Source organism: Cebus imitator, unplaced genomic scaffold (assembly GCF_001604975.1).
Source record: "Cebus imitator isolate Cc_AM_T3 unplaced genomic scaffold, Cebus_imitator-1.0 Scaffold311, whole genome shotgun sequence".
NCBI lineage: Eukaryota > Metazoa > Chordata > Mammalia > Primates > Cebidae > Cebus > Cebus imitator.
The window spans coordinates 2,677,244-2,683,243 of record NW_016107626.1 but is presented as its reverse complement, the minus strand read 5'-3'; the positions used below and the strand labels follow the sequence as shown (position 1 = coordinate 2,683,243).

General features: G+C 55.5%; 1 protein-coding gene across 1 annotated transcript in view; it reads right to left on the bottom strand.

Annotated features, from left to right (window-relative positions):
* CDH4 (cadherin 4) overlaps positions 1-6,000 on the bottom strand; it is a 673,674-nt gene that overhangs the window by 385,287 nt on the left and 282,387 nt on the right. The window lies entirely within an intron of this gene.

Here is a 6,000-nt window from a genome sequence, read left to right as displayed (position 1 = left end):
AGCTAATTTTTTGTATTTTTAGTAGAGACGGGGTTTCACCATGTTGACCAGGATGGTCTCGATCTCTTGACCTCGTGATCCACCCGCCTCGGCCTCCCAAAGTGCTGGGATTACAGACTTGAGCCACCGCACCTGGCCTGCCGATTTCTAACAAGGCCAGAGCTGTTTAAGAGGAAAAGAAAACCGTTTGCAGGTGCTCTGCTTATAAACAGTCCCTCGTGTTTCCAAAAGTTTTCTTGGTTGTTAGGGGGTTTTGTTTTCTTACGCCAACTTAAAAACATTCCCCAGTATAGTGGAAAATGTGATACTTGTTCATTAAAAAACTTGTTACTCTCATCATCATAGAAAACCCTAGGATTTCAGAGCCCCATAACTGAGACTGCCTCTGTGAAGAGCTGCACCCCTCACAGATTAAAGCGATGAAATAACCTCGCACTCCTCAGACCAGAAAACACGCAGGATCTAAACTAACGTGCCGGAGCTGATACGAGATGGTCTGTCTCACGGGCTGTGGGAGGAGCATGCCACAACCCCAGGAAAGCAGAAGCAGCAGGTGCCCTTTGACTCAGCAAGTCCAGGGGTCCACCGTAGAGACCTGGCCACATGTGCAGGTAGGCACGGCACGACGTTTATAACAACGGAAAATTGGAAGCAGCCTCTGTCAGTCAGGACAGGGTGGGTTTTGCTGAACGAACACCAGCCCCCACATCTCAGTAGCTTAAACCAATACGAGTTGATTTTCAGAGCAGGTGGAGTGTGGTCTCCAGACCAGCCGCCCTTGGGGTGTGGCTCAGCATTCCCAGCCACTTTGATGTTTGGATTTTCACGTAAGAAAGAGGCCCAGAGCAGGCTCACAGGGAGGTTCGAGGGTTCAGCAGGTGGCAGGCATCACTCCCACTTACCTTTCATGGCCCAGACCAGGCCGCACGGCCCCACTCAGCTTCGAGGGGCAAACAGAGCAACCCTGCCAGGTGCCCTGAGGGAGGGCTGAGGTGGGAATATGGCGTCACACACCCGGAGTCCTCAGGAGAGAGAGGGATGCTGGCACACTCACCGGCTGGACAGCTGCTGAAATGATCCAGAGTAACATGGATGCACGGGGAGCGGCTCAAGACAGCATTAAGTGAAAAGCAAAAGCCATCAAATTTCAGCATAATTTCCGTCTATGCACAACAGAGCAAAGCCACCAATATGTGACGAAGAGAGGCCTTCTTCCATAGCGATGCTTCTGGAGAAGGAAGGAGATCACAGAGTGTTCCCTTTTCCACGCCAGTCTTACTCCTTTTACAAACCCGGAGCTCCGGTGGTGAGGCGGTAACATCTGCCAATTCTAGACGGCGGACACCCCAGTGTTGGCCACGCCATGTGTCCTTTTCAGGGCTCTAGTCAGTCGTTTTAAGATATAAAAGTAGCCACTGTGCTTGCTATTAATAAAAACAGAAACACACGCTACATGGAAAACACAAATAAAACAGCAGCAGAGAGCGCTGACCAGCAGGCTAAAGCCATCGTGGTGAAGCCCTGGAGGGGCTTCGTCCTTGCCTGGAGGTGTGGCCTCTCCTCCTCTGTTCTCTCCTGGCTTGTCAGCTTCGCCATCGTTCTCTGCGCATTAGCGCAGGTGTGCGGCGGCTCGATGCCAGTGGTAGGCAGCGCCTGATCCAGGAGTCCACATTTTGATTAATAACCTGGGCAGACAGACCTGGAATGAACGATGACTGGGGGGGTTGATGATTTTCTGGAGAGGGGCGGAAGAGACACGAACAGTTCCCTTCTGAAAAGCTCCGGGCACACGGGAAAAATGGCAGCTAATAAGCTATTTTAGTTAGCAATGGGGAATCGTCAAATTTTTCCTCCCACCCACTCTTCCATCTCTGACACGCTGTGATGGAACATTTCAAAAAGAAATTCAAGGATGGCACGGGCTTGAAGAGCCTGTGGGGTCGTGGGGGGAGTTTGCAACCAAATGGCCCTTTTGTTTGCTTCCTGCCTTATTGGAGGGTCTCAGGTCACCTACTCACTGGGAAGCCACCAAATTCCCCCACAGGACCCGTCAGGCTGCAGGAAGAGGAGAAACTCCTGATGTTGCCTCTGGCCTTGAAGCTACACAGAGGACAGGCAACCAGTCTTACTGCTTGGATTCTGGGAGACTTCATCCTAAAGCCAGACATCAGAAACAGAAAAATCTGTTGAAAGTGGCATTATTTCCAATTGTCATCACCTCTTCGTGTGGCTTTATGAGATCTTCCCTGGGACAGGAGATCTCCAATCCTGTTCTCCTGGCATTTCACGTGGTGTGTGGGGCACACTGGGTTGGGTCTTATGAACTGATCCCCAACCCCAAGACCAGCTGCTGAGGTTGTGTGACAGAAGGCACCAGTTTGTCTCAATAATGATGGGTGAGTGAATTTTGTGGGAATCTTTCCTCCTCTCATTCGAAGTCTTCCCTTTCAAATGTGGCCTCCGGTGCCCTCATGAGCAGTTTTCAAGACTGTTCCAACTTCCAGGGCACAAGAACCACGTCAACGGATACTTTTTGGACTGGATTTCATATGTCTTTTCATGCAATTTTTTTTGTTTTGCTTTCAATAAAGGAAATTCTTCCATTGTGATATGAAGTCTTCATAATGGCAGTTTCTAAAATTGGATCAAGACTACGCTGCCGTGCATGCATCCGCCCATCAGGGTCATTGTGTGTCCACGAGGTGCCAGGCCCTGCTCCAGGGACCGGAGTGCAGCAGCGCGTGGGAGAGGCAGGGCGCACACACCCCCTCAGCCCTCTTCCTGTTTGCTCTCCCTCCAGCCTCACGGCCCCACCTGGTCACCAGCCGATTGGACGGTATCGCCTCCCTGCTGAGGCTGCTCTGAACACTGTGGACATCCGCTGGGAACTGGGTGGGGAACGTGGCGAGCACACAGAGTCCACAGTTCTCCAAACTCTCTGCCCCGCAAGACCCCTGGGCGAGGCGCAGTCATGTGCTCTGCTGCAGCCACGGGGATATGTGCAGAGGCCATGGCGGTCAAGAGCTGGGGTGTCCCTGCTCTGCCCCTCTCGTCCTGTGACAGCAGGGGTGGGGGCGGACACCGCCAGGAACCCTGAGCCAACGCCGGGCCAACCACCGCCCAGGTCAGACTGTGCCCTGTGGCTGCCCTGATCAACAACTTGAGCTCAATTTCACACCGATTCCTAGGGAGTCCTGACCCCATCAGAACACGGCTGTGTTTGGAATTGGGCCTTTAGGACCAGCTTAAGGCAAAATGAGGCCATGGGGTGGGGCCTAACCCAATCTGGTCGGTATCCTTATAAGAAGAGGAGATGAGGACACAGACATACATGAAGCGACAACTCTGAGGACACAGGGAGAAGGTGGCAGCTACAAGCCGAGGAGAGGGGCCTCAGGAGGAACCAGCTCTGCCCACACCTTGGTCTTGGGTTTCTAGCTCCAGAATGGTAAGAACATAAATCTCTGTTGTTGAAGCCCCCGAGGCCTGGTGTGTGGTTGGTCCCAAGTGACGAATACACCTGCGCTGTGGATGTGGCCATGTCAGAAGGCAGCTGGGGCTAGCTGAGACCCAGAGGCTTCAAAGCAAGGTGAGGAGAGGATGCCGAGCACAGGACGCCAGAGGCAGCTGTGCACGCCTGGGGACTTCTCCAGGGCTGTGGCTGCGCTGGCCACCGTGGGCAGCGGCAGAGTATGTGGAGTATCTCACATCCCCTTCCCCGTCCGCCTGACCCTCTGCGGGTCCGCTGTGAATGCCAGATCCTGGGATCCTCCTTGAGTCCTCTATCCCTGCCTCCAGCAGCAGGGACAGAAGCAGGTTCTGATGGCCAGAACCCAGGCCCAAGCCACCTCCTGTACCTGGCATCAGGCAGGAAGTCACAGTGCCCAAGGCACCCTCCACACCCCCCGGACAAGCATCAGAGCCTCTAGGAGCCTGACTCCATTAGCATTTCAGCCCAGCCCCATGCGTGACCTGTGGCAGGGACCCAGCAGGTACGTGCTGATTACATAAGGAGTGGCACATCGGGATGGGGTGGCCCCCAAGTCACGATAAGACCCGGACCCAGGGACAGTCACACCAGTGGGAATAGTGGGAGAAAATGTCCTCCTGGGGACAGGGAGGGCAGGGAGCCGTGCCCTGCCACATGGCTTCCTGGAAAGGAGCCCTCACGCCACCTGCCCAGGAGACACCAGTAGGGGTGGGTGGGTGTTAAAAAGTGTTGGCTCCAGTGAGGGAGGATGAGGGAGGAGAGAGCAGGAGGCAGGTGAGGGGGGATGAGGGAGGGGAGAGCAGGAGGCAGGTGAGGGGGGATGGGGGAGCGCAGGAGGGCAGGTGAGGGAGGATGAGGGGGGAGAGAGCAGGAGGCAGGTGAGGGGGGATGAGGGGGGAGAGAGCAGGAGGCAGGTGAGGGGGGATGGGGGAGTGCAGGAGGGCAGGCGAGGGGGGATGCGGGGAGCGCAGGAGGCAGGTGAGGGAGGATGAGGTCTGGAGCAGAGCTGGGTTTCAGGCACAGATATTAGTTCTATCCTTGTGTATCAGAGCAGAACAAATCTGTCTATGAGGAAACATCTCGACCTCATGCAATTGCTCGCCCACCAATTTCTGACACACTGCACCCTGGGGAGGGGAGATGGCAGGTGTCCTCCTAGAGTGACAGGCGCAGCTGGAGGGATGAAGGACCCTGCTGGATTGGCCCTCGAAAATGCTGCTCACAGCAGAAGTGATTCAAAGGAAAGCTCTATGGAAAATGGGTGCCCGTCAGATATCTCAGACAAGCAGGTGTGTGGGCGTTCCCGGAAAACGCAGCTCTGAGCGGACTGGAACTTGGCCACTGGGACAGCTGCTGTTCGAACGCACCTCTGCACAGGCCGTGGGCCTGGCTTTGTGCCTAATCAAGCAGCCTAGGGGTTTGGAGGGGTTCACTCTTGCTCAAGTTTGAGAACTTTGTCTTCACAGCAATGTGGCCGCGTTGGCCTGACCCCACCACGACCCGGTGGTAGTTCCTGGGGGTGCAGACTGCGGAGAGGACCTGGAGACAGCGGGCCACTTGGCCGACTCGCTCGGCCCCTTCCATGGCTCTGTGATGTTTCTGTCACTCAAGGGGACTGTTCTCTCCCAGTCTCACTCCAGAGCCCCTCGGCGTCCCACTCAATGCGGCTTTTCAAGCTCTCCTTTGAACGGCCCAGCTTGTTACTCCCAAGGCCTCTGCCTTTTGAGACTGCACAGAGAGAGAATGGCTGAACACGCGCCCCGCACGACGCCTCGGGAGCGGGCAGGAGGGCAGGGCTGCCTGTGCGCGAAACCCACTTCTGCTTCTAAATCGCTCCTGGCTCCTCGAGCTCCAGGCCAGGGTATGGTGGTTCCCTGCCAGGCTTGTGTCTTATCTTTATGTTTAGAGTGGAGAAAGTGGCAGGCAGAGAGCGCTTGCTGAGGGCACCTGGCTGGGAGGCGGAGGCCCCCAGCTCCCTGCCCTCCAAGCTGGCCTGGGCCTCCCTGATAACCTCCGCCCTGATGACCTGGAAGACGTCACCGGCCCCTGCTCGGTGAGCCAGCGTCTCCGTCTCTCCTCAGGGCGGGGTGCCTGGTTAGTGCCATGAGATGCTTCTCTACCCAACGGTTACTGAGGAGAGAAAAACTGCAAGCAACGAAGAATGAGTGAATGTCGGATTTCAAGTATTAGGTTTCTAAGGGGTCCTAAGAAAAATTATTTTAACAATTCCATGGACACCTTGTACACGCGACAAAGGCAGCAGGAGATGACCCTTGGGGAAGAAACTGAACAGTCAAAAGCAGCAACATGGACCTCAGGGCGCGGGCAGCCTCAAACGTAGCTCCTGAGCCTTTAAACAGGCGAAACAGTGCCGCACCTGGCACCCCAGCGGACGTCTGTCTCCCAGCCCTGCAGGGAGGGGACACAGAGTCTCCAAGTGGCTTCTGGGGGTGCTCAGAGCATTTGTTCATTCACACCCACCCATCCGTCTTGAGCCAGCCACTCCCAGA